Below are 19,270 nucleotides of genomic sequence, written 5' to 3'. Positions count from 1 at the left end.
AGAGCCAGAAAATTACCACTGCATGGTTATTTTTATTCTTCCTTAAAATTTGACTAAGGATCCTACATATATAGAAATATTCTTAGTCCGCAAATCGAATTTTCATAAATCAGAGATTTTAAGACATTGTAAGTTTAATTTTCTTATAGGTGAAACAATTTGTCCAAAATCACAAGGGGAGCTATTTGCCAGTGTCTAGTATTACAGATTTACCAGACTCTTAAACACAACATTTATATATAAACCTTCATCATATTAAAAAGCAAGCTTGGATTCCCACTTCAAATCAAGAAAGACCATTGGAAAGTTCTATAGTTAGGTCATCTGCCTTAATCTCTGGCAGAGTTATGTATTTACCATCCCAGTCTAGTGTTTTCATTGAGTTACATTTTGGCATTAATCACTGACTTTCCATTAAAAAACATAAACAGTCATGGATCACCCTCTAGGGCCCCTTGCTGGAGGGATGTTTTCAAGGACACCATCTTCTGCATGTTCTTCTGCATGCATCTTCTGCATCTTCTCCCAACAGGAAGCTTCAGGTAGGTGAGTTTCTTTTCACATCAAGTGCTTATGAAAGGCTTTGCTTCCTTTGAGGATTTGGTGCCAGTTTTCCTCAGGAAAAAACCTCTGAAAGGAGTTGTTTTCCCTTATCTCTTTGACAACATACATCAGCGAATTCAAGCATTAGGGAAATATATTATTTTTACATTGAAGTACTTTAAATAGTGCGAGAGTCAAATGCAAATATTTACGATAATTTGAGATGATTTGAATGCCAGTTTTGTTTCTAAAAGGCCATTGCTATAGCTATGAGGTCACTTCTACTTAAACCATCACTTGACTTTAATTTTATCTTTCATTGCTGTAGCTATGAGGTCACTTCTACTTAAACCATCACTTGATTTTAATTTTATCCTTCTTTGAGGGCTACCAAAAATATATTCATACAACTGAACATATTTTTTGAGGAGAATATGCTTTTCTTTTTTTTAAATGAGAGTTTGAGAAGTAATTTTTCCCAGTGAGCTTGCTTGCTCAGAAACTTCATGTAACTTGCTTTTTCAAAAGTCGTTATCTATCATTGCTCTGTAATTTTCCATATAAAATATCTGCAGTATTTAAGAGTTATTGTGTGCAAAATACACAGGCATCCCTGGTGGCTCAGAGGTAAAGAATCCACCTGCAATGCAGAAGATGTGGGTTTGATCCCTGGGTCGGGGAGATCCCCTGGAGAAGGAAATGGCAAACCACTGCAATGTTCTTGCCTGGAAAATCCTATGGATAGAGGAGCCTCGCAGGCTGCAGTTCATAGGGTCACAAAGAGTTGGTCAGATATGACTGAGCATACCCACCTGCATATGCAAAACATGGTGCTAAGTCCATTAACTGCACTATTGCATTTAATCTTTACAGTAACCTTATACGTATGTACTAGTCTTGTATAAGAATAAACCTCCTTTAACATAAGCAGAGAAAGGATGTAAACCCAGGAGAATCTGACTGCAAAGCCCAAACATTTATCCTCTATAATCTCTCTCAAGAAAGCAATAGAGGTTCTTATTTCCCATCCTTATTTCTCAATTGTATTGAGATTGAATGAAAATTCAATGTCACTAAATGACTGAACGTTAAGAAAGTTGGCTTTTTAGTTTCAGCTCCTAATTAGAAATGTAATCTTAGGCAATTCACTTCACATTCTGGACCTCGATTTTATGAATGGTTTGGATGGAAGGTTTTTCTAAAATCTGAAAATGAACAATGACTGAGCACTAAAATCCTCTTCCCAAATAGCTAGCAGATTCCCTGGTGGTTCGGACGGTAAAGAGTCTGCCTGTAATGTGGGAGACCTGGGTTCGATCCCCGGGTCAGGAAGATCCCCTGGGGAAGGAAATGGCAACCCACTCCAGTATTCTTGCCTGGAGAATCCCATGGATGGAGGAGCCTGGCCAACTACAGTCCATGGGTCACAAAGAGTCAGACACAACTGAGTGACCTCACTTTCACTTTCGGAATAAAACTAGCCCTCTTTAAGTTTCATTAAATAATCTGTTCCTCAGATACCCAGCTGACTGTCAAGGAGGGGAGCTCCCAAGTGTGGCTGGGGGTGTTAACGGGAGCTCATGTGACTTACTTAGACAAATGTTATATCTATGAAAGATGGCTTGGCAGATCAAAATCAAAACTCAGTGAACCTATTCCAAATAAGTAGGGACATGGTGGAGAAAACTGAATGGAATCTCCACTCATGACACCTAATCCCTCCCCTTCCGATGCCCTTTGTTCTATAGCTAACAAATGTAAAATCCAAATGGGATTTGATATGCTGCTCCTGTAAAAGAGGTGGCAAAGATAAAGAACCTGATAAAGAACCCGCCTGCCAATGCAGAAGACATAAGAGACATGGGTTTGATCCCTGGGTCAGCAAGATCCCCTGGAGGAGGGCCTGGCACCCCACTCCAGTATTCTTGCCTGGAGAATCCCAGGGACAGAGTAGCCTGGCAGGCTACAGTCCACAGGGTCACAAAGAGTTGGACACGACTGAAGTAATTTAGCACACACCCTGTAAAGAAATACTCATTATTTCAACATATATTCAGTTTACTTTTCAGTGGCATCTCTGAAACTGTAGCAGAGGAGTCCAGATAACAAGATACATCTCTTTAGAAATGGTTAGAGTTTGACTTCCATGCCTGGGAAGCACTTGTGTGTGAGATACTCAGGTGTATTTGCCCTAGAACCACTCAAGGGCAGCCTTCTCTCATTAGCCCTGTATTTGCCCTGAAAGCTGTCAACAGCACACAACTGAGCAGGACAAGCTGCCCAATGCCCCAGGATATCTGGGATATTTAGGTCAGCCTCAGGGTTAGATGGCTAGCTAGTTATGACTGGTGGGAATTTTTCCAGCATCCTCAGCTGCCCATGGGAGGAACTTTCTCTTATTAAATCAGCTAATTGTAAGAGATGAATTTTAAATTAATAAGAACAATTTTAATAAATTTTGCTGTGTATGTGATTCATGCCAGGCACTCTTCTAAGTGCTTTATATCTATTATATAATGTTAGCAACAGCCCTATGGTATAGGCAATATTTTTATCTCTCCTCAAAAATAACCAAATTGAGGCTTGGACGAGTATGATCACATAGTGATTACAACACAATATGAGGAATGTAAAGTCTCAGAAGTGACTTTAAGGTAAATATGATTATTGTACATTCCTCAGCATCAGCTACTTAGCGATGTAATGCTAGGTAAAGTGAACAACTTCAGATGATAGGCTTATGCAGAGTAAGTGTTAAAGATAGTTCTCCATGGGACTCTGTACTTGTCTGTGCATAGGTGGGAAGCAGAAGAATTGACTGCTTTCGTTCCAGATTACCATCTTTTCAAGGATGTTTGTGTAATTCATAGCCTTGAAGATAACGCTTCTGGAGCCAAGAGCAGGTGTGATTATTACCCATTATGAAAACCCGAGTTCCCTTAGCTCAGGGCTGCTCTCTTGTAATAATCTCCACTGTATGTACTGGTGCCACAGGTGCCCTTTGAATCATCCTGTGAGATTCGGGGGTCAGGGAGCGAGTGGCAGAAAATGATGCTGCTGTGGATCTGTGGCTCCTGCTCTTACTCTGAGTAATAAAGTCCTTTGTCACTGACCCAGGAGTCTCATGCCATCTAACATCCATGAAAATATGGCAGGCTAACTTGCTAGCTCGCAAGGAGGGTAAAATCTCAAACACTTTCCAGGTCTTGACCCCAAGCTTTTACTTGTTAAGTTACTTTACTGGCTTGTTGACTTTACTGGCTCAGGTAGACATTTGTATTTAGATAATCGCCCACAGAGAATAGACTAAACTTTATCTTTTGCTTTCTTTATACAAATATCATATTTCCACAGCTTAAATTTTATCAGGCCACACTTTCTGTTTCTGAAACAGTTTTAACCATTCTAATTGGTACATCAGTTATGGGAAAAACAGACACTTTTCAGAAAAGTGTTTAAAATTAGTATGCTTCCTTTTATTTTTATTGTACTTACAGGAGAAGATGGGTGTTAACTGAACTTATCATTTCACAAGGTATGTAAATCAAACCATCGCGCTGTATGCCTTAAACTTACACAGTGATGTATGTCAATCATTCTTCAACAAAACTGGAAAAAAGTTAGAATGATTCATCCAGACACTGGAATTTATATCTATAGGATTATTGTTTTCAGAATGTTACTAATAGCATTTATCTACTGCTGGGGGAAAAAACATACTCAGTTATTAGGGAAACCTAATAATTTGTTCAATTTGATCAGGTTATGGGCAGAATTTTTCTAACAAAATGTATTTAAAAGGAGCATTGAATATAGTTAACCAAAAAACTATTATGCAGACATATTGTGTATGTTTTTACAATTTATATTCACTGATTCAAGTTTAAAGCTTTATGTAAGCATTGTTTAAAGGATGAAATTTTATAGAATTTTTTTCTCTACCAAAAAAAGTTCTTAAACATTCAACTTAAGAATTAGTCACTTTAAATAAGTAAGGGAAAATACATTCTTAAGAATAAGCTGTGGGTAAGCAAGTCTATAACAGACTTTTCTTCTAAGATTACAAAAGTGCCCTCTAATGGCATAACTATTCCTTTCATTTCTTTTTGCTCCTTCTAGGTACCTAGAGCTCATCTAGGTTTAAAGTTTAATGTAAATAATATTTCTCAGAATTTCTCTTTCAGAATTATTACTTCTGTAATGGGTAATATGGTGGGTAATCTAGTAAATGTGTCTGCACATCAAGAAATCTTGCTGTGTTTCTACAATCAAAGGTCTATTTCCAACAGAAGTACAATGTTGCTAAGATGATTGCAAATGTTTTTATTTTGCTAGACAGAGTAATCAACTTGGTTGCAAAATGATTCTCAGCCCAGAAAAACTAAGTGGTATTATCCTATTAAACTGAGAAGATTGAAATTGTTTCAGTTGTAAAGTTCTGATGAATCAGGTACATGGATGTTAATTCAAAACTCTGAGATTGTTTGTTCAGGCAGAGGCTTTCTCCATATTTGGCACACTCCTTCCTATCTTACCTAGGCTGAGGTGAAAAAAGAAAAATGACCTAATGATTTTATATACCTCGGTCTCTAACCTAGATTACTGTCATTTAGATATTGGAGATGAGAAACAGTTTTATCCTTTGGAGTGCTAATGCATCCTAGAGTCAAAGAAGAAATTATTTTTGAAATATAATTGTTCAATGAGATGTATCATGTATTCTATACTTAGAAATACATAGAAAGGTAGAGAGAGGTTTGGACACTGAAAAGTAAATAACTTTAAATGTTATTAGTTTATAGGATACATATACACACAGTTAAAGTAAATAATTCAGACACACTATATGAATCCCATTAGTTGATGCTGTGGGTGGGTGTGTGTGTGTGTGTGTGTGCGCGTGCGCGCACGTGTGCACGCTAAGTCGCCTCAGTCGTGTCCAACTCTGCGATCCTATGGACCACAGCCCGTCAGGCTCCTCTGTCCATGGGATTCTCCAGGCAAGAATGCTGGAGTGGGTTGTCACGCCCTCCTCCAGGAGATCTTCCCAACCCAGGGATTGAGCTGCGTCTCTTAGCTCTCCCTCTCCTGCATTGACACATGTGTTCTTTACCGTCAAAGTTGATGTTAGAGTAAATGAGCAGAGGTTCTAAAAGAAGCACCTTTTATACATGCCATTTTACTCTATATTTGCTGCCCACTCTCTGGAACGTGAGTGAGCACTACCGCTCTAGGAGGATGGAGAGGGACTGCTTTAAATGTCTGAGGATGTGATGACTGGAGCTGCTTCTCCCACTTGCTCTCCCAGCTTCTGTGCTGGGCCCTCTGTTGCCGGCCCTAGAGAGGGAAAGTGGAGAGTGGACCACAGAAGATGAACTGAGGGCTAGTTTTAAAGAAAATGCCAGTGAAGAGATAGGAAGCATTTGTATTATCCTAAAAGAGGTAGGGAGTGGAGCAGCTGATGGGTAACTAAAGACACAGAAAGAATTCTAAGACTTTATTTCTGACATTAACTTGAACTTTTTATTCTATGGAGCTTTCAGTATAGCTAAAAGAAATAGTCAAATTGACCTGGCGTATCCTTTTCCCACACACCTTGAGAATTGTAAAATAGTCATATGGTAAGCAAGAAAAAAACTTAAAGGGACCTTGAACAATTTATCAATGTACTGACTAAAAACCCAGGATGACCCTGGTCACCACAGAAAAACCACAACAGGCCGAAAAGCAAATAAAATGCTCCCCAGGGAGTCAGTTGCAGCTCCTCCACTGTCGTTTTGCAAAATTTATCTCCAATTACATAGTCAACTTGGTTAAGCCACTGATTCACTTAGTGAAAATGAAAATGTACTGGAAATGGTGTAAACAAGGATAATAAGTAAATAAGTCTGGTTAATTATTTTTTCTTTGAAATATGTATTAAATGCATTTAACCACAAATCCTAATTAAGAATCTTGTCTTAGGAGTAGAGAGATATTTCAAACCACTAAAAAGCTTGCATTTAATATTTATAGACTACTGTTTAGTTACATTATCGTACTAATGTAATAAATTTGCAAGTCTGGTAGATAAAATGTTCTTTCAGGTTTTCGTGGAACTGTCCAAGGCTTTCTGAATAAAAGATGTCATACAAATTAAGGCATCATGACCTTTCCCATTTTTGTGGACTCCTCAGAACAGCAGCGACAGCTCTACCCGCCTAGGAGAAACATGATAAAAGCGAATTCCTCCATCACCTTCCCACCAACCAAGGTCCTGCAAATTCCCGTAGAACATGTGAACGTATTTGTAAAAAATGTCATCAAGCTCTTATAGACATTACACGGTATAAGACTTCATAAGATCAGATTCATCAGGATAAATAGGCCACAAGTAGTACACAATCAGAAAATTCATCGAGTCATTAAGATTCACTTAAAAACTATCCAGTGTGCCCAACCGTGTGTCTGCTACAAACATGAAATAAATTTACAGTGACCAAAAAGAAGGATGGGCATTCTGAATTTACTTGAGACAAACGCATCTGGAATAAATAAAATCTAATGTTTAATTACAGACACTGGAAAGTGCATGATTATAATTTAGTGAGGATAATTTTAAGGAAAGGTCTGCCGCGGAGATTTCTGTTCTTTTCTTTTCCTTTTTAAGTGCAAACATTTAGTCTTTTAACTTCTATTTTTAAACTCGAGGGCATTTGTTTTTGTTTGAATCATCCATGCCACATCTGATAATAAATCTGAAGCATCTGATCTAGCTGTAAAGAAAAAAATGTAGCTTTGGTCAGGGGAAAGGCCCCCCATGTCTGCCAGGATCTGCTCTGTGAGCAAGGAGGGGTGGGTTGTGGCGGGGCAGGGGTGCCGAGGGGTGCTCTGTCTTTGACAAAGATGCCCATCCTGGCTCTACAGATTCCCTCAAGACAGAAAAAAAAAAGGAAAAAAAAAAAAAAAAACAACTGAATTTCCAGAAGCTGTTTTGTTCTCCTGTCTTTTGTAAACAATGAGAATATTAACTGAAATTAATCGGTTGTCCCTGTAAGTATAGACAGTGTCTGCCATGGCTGAAAATTTGAGGGAAACAGCATATTGTGGTTTGTATGTTTCCATATTTGGTAAGGGTGAAAGCAGCAAGTAGGAGTCAGGGCCCCCGGTCAGCACTGAATGGTTCTCTGCCCAGGCTGGGTAAGCTCCTGTTCCCTGATAACCTCAAATGCAGCTGCAATATTTCCAACTCCTATGGCCTTATAGAGCAGAGCCAGCCTTGGGCACAGAATTCATAGGCTAAAGCTCTCTAAATGCGGGCTGTCATTACAGAGTGGAATGATTATTAAGGGTTTTAGAGTTCATTATGTCAATAATCTATGGATTAAGGACCTTCACAGGCATTTCAATGGCAATGATTCCAACCTCCTCTACCACTTCTCTAAATGATTGCCAACTTTCATTCTGGAAGGAAATTAAATTAGTATGAAAAAGCAATGTAAAATTAAAACATGCCAAAGATCTGAATAAAGTTTCCATTCTGTCATCCCCTCCCCTCTGATCTTCATGGTATGCAGTTCACAGCAGGGCCAAGGCTGGGGCACTTTAATTTTAAAAGATAGCCAAGCCTACATAATAAGAATAGCTTGAAAGAGGATCAGGTTTTAAATGAAGTAACCTTGTACTCCAGCACCATTAATGCCAATAGAATAATGAACAATAGAAACGGCCAAAATAAATGTACTACAGATAGAGAGTAGTCTTTGATTTAAGAAGCCAGATTTATTTTACCAAAGGAAGGAGTTAATCTCCTAAAATGCATCTGATAGGTGATTCAAAGGTATGATAAATTCAAAAGCAATTTAGAAGATAATGCAAAGTAAAACTGAAACAAGATTCTAAATCTCCTCCTCCAATCAGAATTTCCTCTGTAGTTACAACTGTAATAGCTGGGCTCATTTTCACTATCTTAGAAACTAATGATTCCTGGAATAATGAAAGCTCCTAAGGGAGGAATAATATGCTCGGTTGCTTTTCTTACTTTAGTTTGGCAGCTAAGCCTTATTTCCTGTTGATCTGCAACAAAATGGAAATGACTTCCCGTGCAATGTTCCCCAAAGTTGTTCATAAACGGCACACGCCATCCTCGACAGAAATTCAGCTGATGGAACGTGGCAATGTGCCAACAGCACCTAGCAGCATCACACATCAGCCTTGAAGATGGGATATGAACTGTCATGGTCAGCAGAGTCCCTGCCGTGTGGAACATGCCAAAAATACCCTGCAAGTATAATGACCTTGACTACCCCCCATACTGGTCCACTGTTTAGCACTGAGTTGAGTTGATGTTAATTATGCATAAGAGTAAGTGAACATCTACCAAGAGGGAAAGGGTGGCTGAGATTATAAACAAGCGCTAATGAGAGCTGGAGTGAAAAATCCCTAAGAACTGGTGAGGAGAGAATAGGACTCAATGGAAGTAAGAGGAGAAGAATTAACTAGACTCAGGAAAGGGAGATGGAGGTAGGGAGGGCAGGGAATTGATTCAATGGAGAACCGCATCAAGAAGAGTTAAACAAATGTCAGCTGAGCCCCTGCATGCACTAGACGCTGAATGATATGCCACTTATACAAGACTTCCTCTCTTCTTGAGGTATTTACAGTCTAGCGAGAAGTGAGGAAGAAAATATTCTTATGCAGAGGCAAAGAGAGATCAGTACGGAACTAATGGCAAAGATCTGTAAAAGCAAAATGCACCTTTCTAAAGGGTGTGAAAACTTAGCTAAAAGACTATAAAGTCCTGTGGTTTACAACCTATGTTTCTTAGCCATTACTGAAATTCCCGGGATGAGTTTTGAAGAGGGTCCTTAAAAGGTCACCTCGTGTGCCTAAGACCATGGAGAAAGACCCCAGAGGCAAGGACAAGTATTTCTTCAAGACAGGCTACTGTTTCAAAAATCACTATTTTCTTTTCCACACAAAATCTCTGTCCCCTGCCATCCCCAAGGTCAGGAAGCATGGTTCAGGGGAAAAACCACAGACTGAGAGTTAAGACACATCCGCTGCGGGCAGGAGAACTATCCATGATGATGGCTTGTTCTCAAGGTACCCTGCGGCTGTGGATCCATCTAGGGTGAGTCCATCCCATCTCTTACAGAAGCCGGCAGCACAGGGCAGAAGCGGGGCTCCTCCAGGACACACTGCAACTTGGGTTCCTCTGTATCTAATTCTCAGGCAAGAAAGAACAGGCTACGGACAGAGTGAAGGAAAACCAGCCTGCTTTTATGGAGACATGGCCATCCACTTTATGAAATGAATGGTTACTGCTGTAGGTTTACCTTGAGAAAGGTTAACCTTTCCACAACCGCAGTAATAGCATAGAAGAACACCAGTGTGAAAGTCTATTGGCAAGTCAACCCGATTCTCCTTTCCTGGAGATGATCATTAACACACTAGAAGTGGGTTGTTGTAGACTTACTGGAGATTGGGACTATAGTATATCAGTTACAAATTTGATACTTTTACAGTTATTTCAGCCTATAAACGGAGAAGGCAATGGCACCCCACTCCAGTATGCTTGCTGGAAAATCCCATGGACAGAGGAGCCTGGTAGGCTCTAGTCCATGGGGTCGCTAAGAGTCGGGCACGACTGAGCGACTTCAGTTTCACTTTTCACTTTCCTGCATTGGAGAAGGAAATGGCAACCCACTCCAGTGTTCTTGCCTAGAGAATCCCAGGGACAGAGGAGCCTAGTGGGCTGCCGTCTATGGGGTCGCACAGAGTCGGACATGACTGAAGTGACTTAGCAGCAGCAGCAGCAGCATCCTATCAAATAAATTCCTGTAAAAGCTCCAGGAAAGGAACTTTTCAGGAAGATACTCCATAGATTTCTTAGGACACCAAAAACAAGATATGGTCAAAGGAGCTAAAACTCAAAAGAACGAGAATTTTCTAAATTCTGATTCTATATTCCAAACCAAAGTGGATAATGTGAGAGTCAAACTGTTAGTAGCCCAGCCATGTCCAATTCTTGGGGACCCCACAGCCTGTAGCCCACCAGGCTTCTCTGTCCATGGGATTTCCCAGGCCAGAACACTGGAGTGGGTAGCCACTCCATTCTCCAAGGGATCTTCCTGATCCGGGGATCGAACCCAAGTCTTCTGCATTGCAGGCAGATTCTTTACTGCCTGAGCCTCCAGGTTAATAATATGATTCAAAAGAAATATCCTAGGAATATATAATCTACTTATGAAGACAAAAGTTACATACCCAGACACCAGAGTCCAGTCACGTCCATATCACTCATTCACTGTCTTGTTCCTTAACATATATGCAATGAGTCCTTGCTGCATGCCTGGCACTCTTCTGGGAACAGGGATGACCTTGTGAATCTATGTTCTAGTGTAGGTGACAGCAATATACAGATGCATAAATAAGAAAACACTATTGGCTGGTTTTCATTGCCATGCAGAGAATTAAGAGGCCTGTGGGAAAGATAGTGTGGTGATGCCTACTCTAGATGTACATTTATTTAAATACTTTATTATTTTTCTGGCCGCACCATGTGGTATGTGAAATCTTCTCTGACAAGTGATCAAACCTGTGCCCCCTGCATTGGAAGCGCAGAGTCTTAACCACTGGACCACCAGGGAAGTCCTCTAGATAGTATATTCAGAGAAGATTTCTTGGAGGAAATGGCATTTACTCTGAGATATAAAGGAAAGGAAGCCAGTAAAACAAATGTCAGGGGAAAGAGCATTCCTGGCTCAGAAACAGCAGGTGCAAAGGCCCTAAGGTGGCACAGGTGTGGGTACCGCCGAAAGGAAAAGATATCCATGCAGAACAGAGTGGGTGACGGGGAAAGGTGAGGCAAAGGGAACACCACACACAGCCTTGCAAACCGTATGAACAAGTTAGGATTCTATCCCGAGTGTGATGGAAAGCCCTTTAAGCAGGCCAGGAACCACGATCATGGTTTTAGGACAAACTGTGTCTATTACATAGAAAATGGATTTGGGGGACGGGATCATCGTTAAAGCAAAGACCAAACTCATCTCTGTAAGAGCAAAAAGAACCGATGAAGGGAAAGCTACTACAGTTGTTAACGGTAGACATGCTGATGGCTTAAACCTCATGGCAGAGGTGGAAAGGAGTAGGGAGATTCAGGATGTGTTTAATATGCAGGGTCAACAGAATGTGCAGGTGAGCTGGAGGTAGGGAGTGAGAAATCAAAGGTAACCCCTTGATGATGTGAACCTAGATACAAGAAAAGGACAAAACATAAGTAATGGAGAGATGAAAGAAATCAGAGAGAAAGGAGATTAGTCAAGCAGAATTTCAAGCTGGCATCAAATAGTTTTTGAGGTGTTGGCCGTCTTAGATGCAGTTTTTAAGAGCTAATTTTTATACTAGATAAAGTATTAGAAAAAGGAGAAACATAAAGATACACAGGCCAGGATGGGAAGTAGCTGGATGTGCGGGTTGATTTCAGTTGTCAGGTTGGGAAAAGGTGGTAAGACATTCTGGGGAGAGGCAACACACAAACACACACACTGGGGAGAGGCAACACACACACGCACACACACACACGTATGCACACACACATGTGCACACACACGCTCACACACACTGGGGAGAGGCAACACACACACATGCACACACACACATGCACACACCTGTGCACACACACACATACACGCATACACACTGGGGAGAGGCAACACACGCACACACACATGTGCACACACACACGCTCACACACACTGGGAAGAGGCAACACACACACACACACATGCACACACACATACGCACACACCCGCGCACACACACATACACGCATACACACTGGGGAGAGGCAACACACATGCACACACACACGTGTATACATACACGTTCACACACACTGGGGAGAGGCAACACACACACACACGCACACACACACGCACACACACGCACACACACATACGCACACACCTGTGTGAACACACATACACGCATACACACTGGGGAGAGGCAACACACACACACATGTATGCACACACACATGTGCACACACACTGGGGAGAGGTAACACACACGCACACACACATGCACGCACACACATAGACGCATGCACACACACATACGCACACACCTGCACACACACATACACGCATACACATTGGGGAGAGGCAACACACACATGCACACACACACATGTGCACACACACACGCTCACACACACTGGGGAGAGGCAACACACACGCATACACACATGTATGCACACACATGTGCACACACACGCACACACAGTGGGGAGAGGCAACACACACACATGCACACACACATACGCACACACCTGCGCACACAGACACATACACACATACACACTGGGGAGAGGCAACACACACACACATGTGCACACACACACGCTCACACACACTGGGAAGAGGCAACACACACACATACTCACACACCTGCGTGCACACACACATACACACATACACACTGGGGAGAGGCAACACACACATATGCATACACATGTGTGCGCACACACACATGCACGTGTACGTGCACACACACACATGCACACACACTGGGGAGAGGCAACACACACATGCACATGCATGCACACACATGCTCACACACACTGGGGAGAGGCAATACACACACGCACACGCATGCACACACACATACGCACACACCCGCGCACACACACATACACGCATACACACTGGGGAGAGGCAACACACATGCACACACACACGTGTATACATACACGTTCACACACACTGGGGAGAGGCAACACACACACACACGCACACACACACGCACACACACGCACACACACATACGCACACACCTGTGTGAACACACATACACGCATACACACTGGGGAGAGGCAACACACACACACATGTATGCACACACACATGTGCACACACACTGGGGAGAGGTAACACACACGCACACACACATGCACGCACACACATAGACGCATGCACACACACATACGCACACACCTGCACACACACATACACGCATACACATTGGGGAGAGGCAACACACACATGCACACACACACATGTGCACACACACACGCTCACACACACTGGGGAGAGGCAACACACACGCATACACACATGTATGCACACACATGTGCACACACACGCACACACAGTGGGGAGAGGCAACACACACACATGCACACACACATACGCACACACCTGCGCACACAGACACATACACACATACACACTGGGGAGAGGCAACACACACACACATGTGCACACACACACGCTCACACACACTGGGAAGAGGCAACACACACACATACTCACACACCTGCGTGCACACACACATACACACATACACACTGGGGAGAGGCAACACACACATATGCATACACATGTGTGCGCACACACACATGCACGTGTACGTGCACACACACACATGCACACACACTGGGGAGAGGCAACACACACATGCACATGCATGCACACACATGCTCACACACACTGGGGAGAGGCAATACACACACGCACACGCATGCACACACACACACATACACACATAGACACACCCACCCATACCCACACCCCAGTAGTTGTTTCTTTGAACTTACATTTCGAATGGAAGCACACATGATATTTGAGGCCACCTACTTTGTCAAAAGTCCTGGTAAGGGGCTGTTTTTAGTAGTGGGCGGGAAACCAAGGAAGACAGATATAGAAGTTATGAAGAATATTTGACAAGAAAACACTGCAATTTGGCATATATGACCAGACCTCTTCATAAGCTGTGTCCAAATGCATAGACAAAATAAAACTTAGAACTTCCTAATGCACCCAAATCTGCCAAGTGTCACCTAATGGATGCTCCCAGGCCCTTTTCTGGCACAGTACAGGAAGTGTAGAGGAATTCCAAGACAGAGGGATAAGATGAGGTGGACTCCACAGGTGTGGGCAAGAGAGAGGCAGGCTGTGCACTCACTAACAGGCAGGAAGAGGCAGTGGAGAAAGCAGCGATGTGACCCAGCGGGTCCCTGGACAGATGCCAAGCTCTGAAGTGTGCCAGTCTGAGGAAGGAAAATGAGCCCTCTTTTCAGACATCCTGTAATACACGTATTAAGCAGTCACTAACTACTGGTTGACCAATGGGCCAGATTTAATAAGGAGTACCTCTTCTGAACTGAGACCATCACTATTTGTTTGGTCCCTGCTGGGTCTCTGTTGCTTCCCCGGGCTTCCTTCCGTTGTGGCGAGCGGGGGCCACTCTTGTGGTGGAGCATGGGCTTCTCTTCGGGGCTCCTTCCCTTGCTGTGGAACCCAGGCTCTAGGGCAAGCAGGCTCCGTAGTTGCGGTCTGCAGGCTTACTTGCTCTACCAGGTGTGGGATTTTACCCAACCAGGAATCGAACCCACGTCCCCTGCATTGACAGGCAGATTCTTAACCACTAGACCACAAAGGAAGCCCCTTGTTGCTGGTTTTTTGTGTTAGTGACAGCAAGGATATAAACCAAAAGATGAAAGCAAAATACTGTAGCAGGATTCTAAAAATCCATCCATCTCTTGACTCATGCATCAGCAACAACCTTGAAACTTTCTGTCCTTCCCATCTATCCCAGGGCAGAAATACTACCTTCTCAAAAGAACTTCAAAATCTAAAAGGTTTTTTTTTAGTTCTACTCATCATACTAATAAAACCAGGTACTTCAGTTATCCGAGTTCAGAGATATTCCTGTTATCAGGACAAACCTGGTTTTAAAACTTGCTTTGGCAATTCTGCCAGCTCTGTCTGCTGAACACATGGGCTGCATCTTCTATAGGTTATGATCAAAGAAATCTTTAATACCCGAGCTTCTAGTGATGTAATAAAAAGTGATATTCATCCACAAGGCAGTGACAACAGAAACCTTTCTAGGAGAGCAAGCATGGTGGAATTGCAGAGCTCACTGGCTGATTCAACAAACAGTTATTGGGCACTTACTCTGTGCTAGGCACTCCTTGAAGTCTGGAAATATAGCAGTGAACAAGATGCTTGCGTGAGGTTCTCATGCTTGCAAAGCTTACACTTTGTTGGATTTAAGAGAGGCTCCACATAAAGATTCCTGAGAGCAGGAGTACTGTGATGCAAATGAGAGCGGTGAAGAGGCTGGAGGAGAAGCCACAGAGAGGGGAAGGCTGGAGGGGACAGAGTTAGCTGAGTGGCCGGGAAGACCTCTCTGAGGAAGCGTTGTTTCAACAGTGACCTGATGGAGAGACTAAGCCCTGAAGAACCACCGAATATTGGGCCTAGAGGGGACCTTTACAGATAAGGAAACTGAGGAGGACAGGGGAAGGGCCTGCTTCGTCTCCCGGGCTTCACATTCAGGAATTTGCCTGCATGAACTGGGCTACCCTGTGGCTCAGTGTTAAAGAATCTGTCTGCAGTTCAGGACACTGGGGTTTGATCCCTGGATTGGGAAGATCCCCTAGAGAAGGGCATGGCAAGTCATTCCAGTATTCTTGCCACAGAAAATTCCATGGACAGAGGAGCCTGGTGGGCCACAGTCCATGGGGTCGCAAACAGTAAAACCCTCAGCCACCCAAAGGTTTGCACCCACACGGGCAAGCCTCAGGGACCACAGTGACAATCACATCAGGTGGGGAACAGCTGACCAATGTTAATCCCGAGGTGGGGGGGTGGTGAGGAAGGGCAACACCACGTTTTTTCAAGGTCCATTATCAGATGAAAGAAAGATTAGAAGCTCTGTGGCTAGCCCAGCTAGTCCAGGGGCTGGCAGGGCATGACAGGGAAGGAGACTGGAAAGTGGTGAATTACTTATCTGATAAAGCCGTGAAACTGAACAGAGCACTTTAAAAAGTAGGAGGTGTTCCGACAGAGAAAGGATGCTGCCTGACTTTCCCTAGGGAGATTCCTAATAGGATTGCAGCAGTGTGTTGTTTATTTAGATGGCTTGTTATCTGAGCTCTCTCTGTACACTGTCAGAAAGTGAGCTGGTGTTTATTAAGTGCCTATTGTTGAGTTCCTTCGGGACTTTGAAGGCGGATAAGGCAGAACCACAGTTCTCCTGTAAAAACCAGAGACTTTGGTTCTTCTGTACTTTCTTATCTCACTTGAATTATAGCTATTTTTGGTTTTTTCCTTGTCCCTAAAAAAAAACTCTTCATGAGGCTTATATAACATAAGTTTACCCAAGAAAGTGCCACTTAGACAGAAATTACCTTTTACTCTTTATATCCTCTATGTAGACTTTTTTAGTTCTTGCACAAATAGGCACTAAATAAATATTTGCTTAAATTTACTGCTTTCGAGAAGCTTATAGATGAAAGTAAGGCAAATAACCTCAGATATCAGATGACACCACCCTTATGGCAGAAAGTGAAGAACTAAAGAGCCTCTTGATGAAAGTGAAAGAGGAGAGTGAAAAAGTTGGCTTAAAGCTCAACATTCAGATAACTATGATCATGGCATCTGGTCCCATCACTTTATGGCAAATAGATGGAGATACAATGGAAACAGTGGCAGACTTAATTTTGGGGGGCTCCAAAATCACTGCAGATGGTGACTGCAGCCATGAAATTAAAAGATGCTTACTCCGTGGAAGGTAAGTTATGAACAACGTAGACAGCATATTCAAAAGCAGAGACATTACTTTGTGAACAAAGGTCCATCTCGTCAATTATGGTTTTTCTAGTAGTCATGTATGGATATGAGACTTGGACTATAAAGAAAGCTGAACACTGAAGAATTGATGCTTTTGAACTGTGGTGTTGGAGAAGACTCTTGAGAGTCCCGTGGACTGTAAGGAGATCCAACCAGTCCATCCTAAAGGAGATCAGTCCTGGGTGTTCATTGGAAGGACTGATGCTGAGGCTGAAACTCCAATACTTTGGCCACCTGATGTGAACAGCTGACTCATTGGAAAAGACCCTGAAGCTCGGAAAGATTGAAGGCAGAGGGAGAAGGGGACGACGGAAGGTGAGATGGCTGGGTTGCATCACCGACTGAATGGACATGAGTTTGAGTGACCTCTGGGAGTTGGTGATGGACAGGGAGGCCTTGCGTGCTGCGGTCCTTGGGGTTGCTAAGAGTCGGAAGATAATTTGAAATGTCTCCCATTAGAAAGATCCCTAAACGTTCTGGGCCGTGCAAGGCCACTGGGGATGGTTGCTGGCTGCTTCCTCCAGGCTGATTGCTAGCTCCAGACCCATTTTCCTTCCTTACCCAGGCATCTAACCCTCAACGTGTGGAGTGGCCAACCTGAATCTGGGCTCTGTTACCGGGAACCCTTCCATACCATCGCTACTGTGGGCAAATTAAATAGGTGGGACCACTCTGAACCTTGGTTTCCAAGTTTGCTGTCTGAAAGGGCACAGTACCAGAGACACAGTGCCATTTCAGACAACAGACCTGGCGAGACTGCTGAAGGGCTGCCTTGAAATCGGTGCACACTGGTATTACTTCAGCAGCACTCATCCTGCCAGCTGCTAAACCAGGAACCTCAACATTCCCTGAGGTTTTGATCCCCAGGTTGCATGACCCATCACATCCCGCCCCTCCCCTGCTATATCTCCTCTCAAAGGCGCTCTCTCTTCTCTACCCAAATGTCCAGCACCTTGACATCCACTTACTGACCCTCCCCTGCCTGCTCTCACACCCGTGTCCCCTGGATCTCTCAGTCCTTCTACACAGCACTGCTCGGTCCCCTTGATAAACGAAATCGATTCCATTCTTCTGCTGAAAAAAAAAATCATATGCTTCCCATGAAGCAGAGTCTGAAGGCCACGCCCGCGAGGCCCTTTGGGTCACAGCCCCTCTGCTCCTGCAGACTCACTTCTACACCCTCCCGGCTCCAGGAGGACCTGCCACCCCTGCGGCTGGGGCACCCCCGCCCCCTCTCTGGGGGCAAACTACCGCGCACTCTTCACTCCAGTGTCTGCAACCGCAGAGAAATCGAGCTGTGCACTTTTCTGCGCTCATACTCCTACTGCAAACCATTTTGCATTCTGTCTGTGTGTCTTCTTGAGACCCCAAGGGTGGCAAGCCACGCGCCCCCTCTATAGCGGTGACACAGAACCCACTCCAAGCAGAAGTGCGTGACGTTTCATGGGTGTGTCATGGACAAACGACAACAACACGGACAGTTGTTGCTGCTTTATGGAATCTGTTTCACAAAGGATAATAAAAGCTAAATAGGACACAAGTTATGAAAGCCTTTGACAATTTTCTTTTCCCCAATATCTGATGATCCTGAAGCTTTACTCCTTCCTCCCCGCCAGCAGTTGTTTTGGTAACGACAGCACTAAAGCCTGCTTGCTGCCAAAGAGGATTTGGCTTCTGTGCCGAAGCCAGGACAAAATCACAACAGTAATGTAAAAAAACTGTACTCACGATCCTGTAATCCAGTGATAGGTGGGTGAGACAGATATACCAGCGACCTTAAACAGTGACCATGGTTAAACACTAGATTAGTCTTATTTCCAGAAGAAAGGGGGCACACGAGTATCTTGTTCTGGTAAAATGAAGTAAAAGTATTTAAACTCTTTGGCCTTCAAATCCAAGGCCCAAAACAAACTGTACACTCAGAGCCACGCCTGTGGAGAGAGAACGTTCTTCAAGGACACCGAATATGTGTGCTCGGTCCTGTCTGACTCTTTGCGACCCCGTGGACGGTAGCCGGCCAGGCCCCACTGTCCCTGGAATTATCCAGGCAGGAATATTGGCGTGGGTTGCCATTTCCTGCTCCAGGGGTTATTCCTGACCCA

The 19,270-nt window shown here is 43.5% G+C and overlaps 1 protein-coding gene across 2 annotated transcripts in view; it reads right to left on the bottom strand.

The window, feature by feature from the left end:
* NDNF (neuron derived neurotrophic factor) overlaps positions 1–19,270 on the bottom strand; it is a 51,513-nt gene that overhangs the window by 18,088 nt on the left and 14,155 nt on the right. The window contains exon 1 of one of the 2 annotated variants that reach the window (XM_027543704.1): positions 18,897–18,975. The exons of the other annotated variant lie outside the window; for it this stretch is intronic. The gene's annotated coding sequence lies outside the window, so the exon portion shown is untranslated. Of the gene's footprint in view, positions 1–18,896; positions 18,976–19,270 lie in introns of those variants that run through there. 2 annotated transcript variants of the gene reach the window in all.

This window comes from Bos indicus x Bos taurus, chromosome 6 (assembly GCF_003369695.1).
Source record: "Bos indicus x Bos taurus breed Angus x Brahman F1 hybrid chromosome 6, Bos_hybrid_MaternalHap_v2.0, whole genome shotgun sequence".
NCBI classification, from domain to species: domain Eukaryota; kingdom Metazoa; phylum Chordata; class Mammalia; order Artiodactyla; family Bovidae; genus Bos; species Bos indicus x Bos taurus.
Note: the sequence above shows the minus strand (reverse complement) of the source record. Positions and strands in the feature narration are given on the sequence as shown.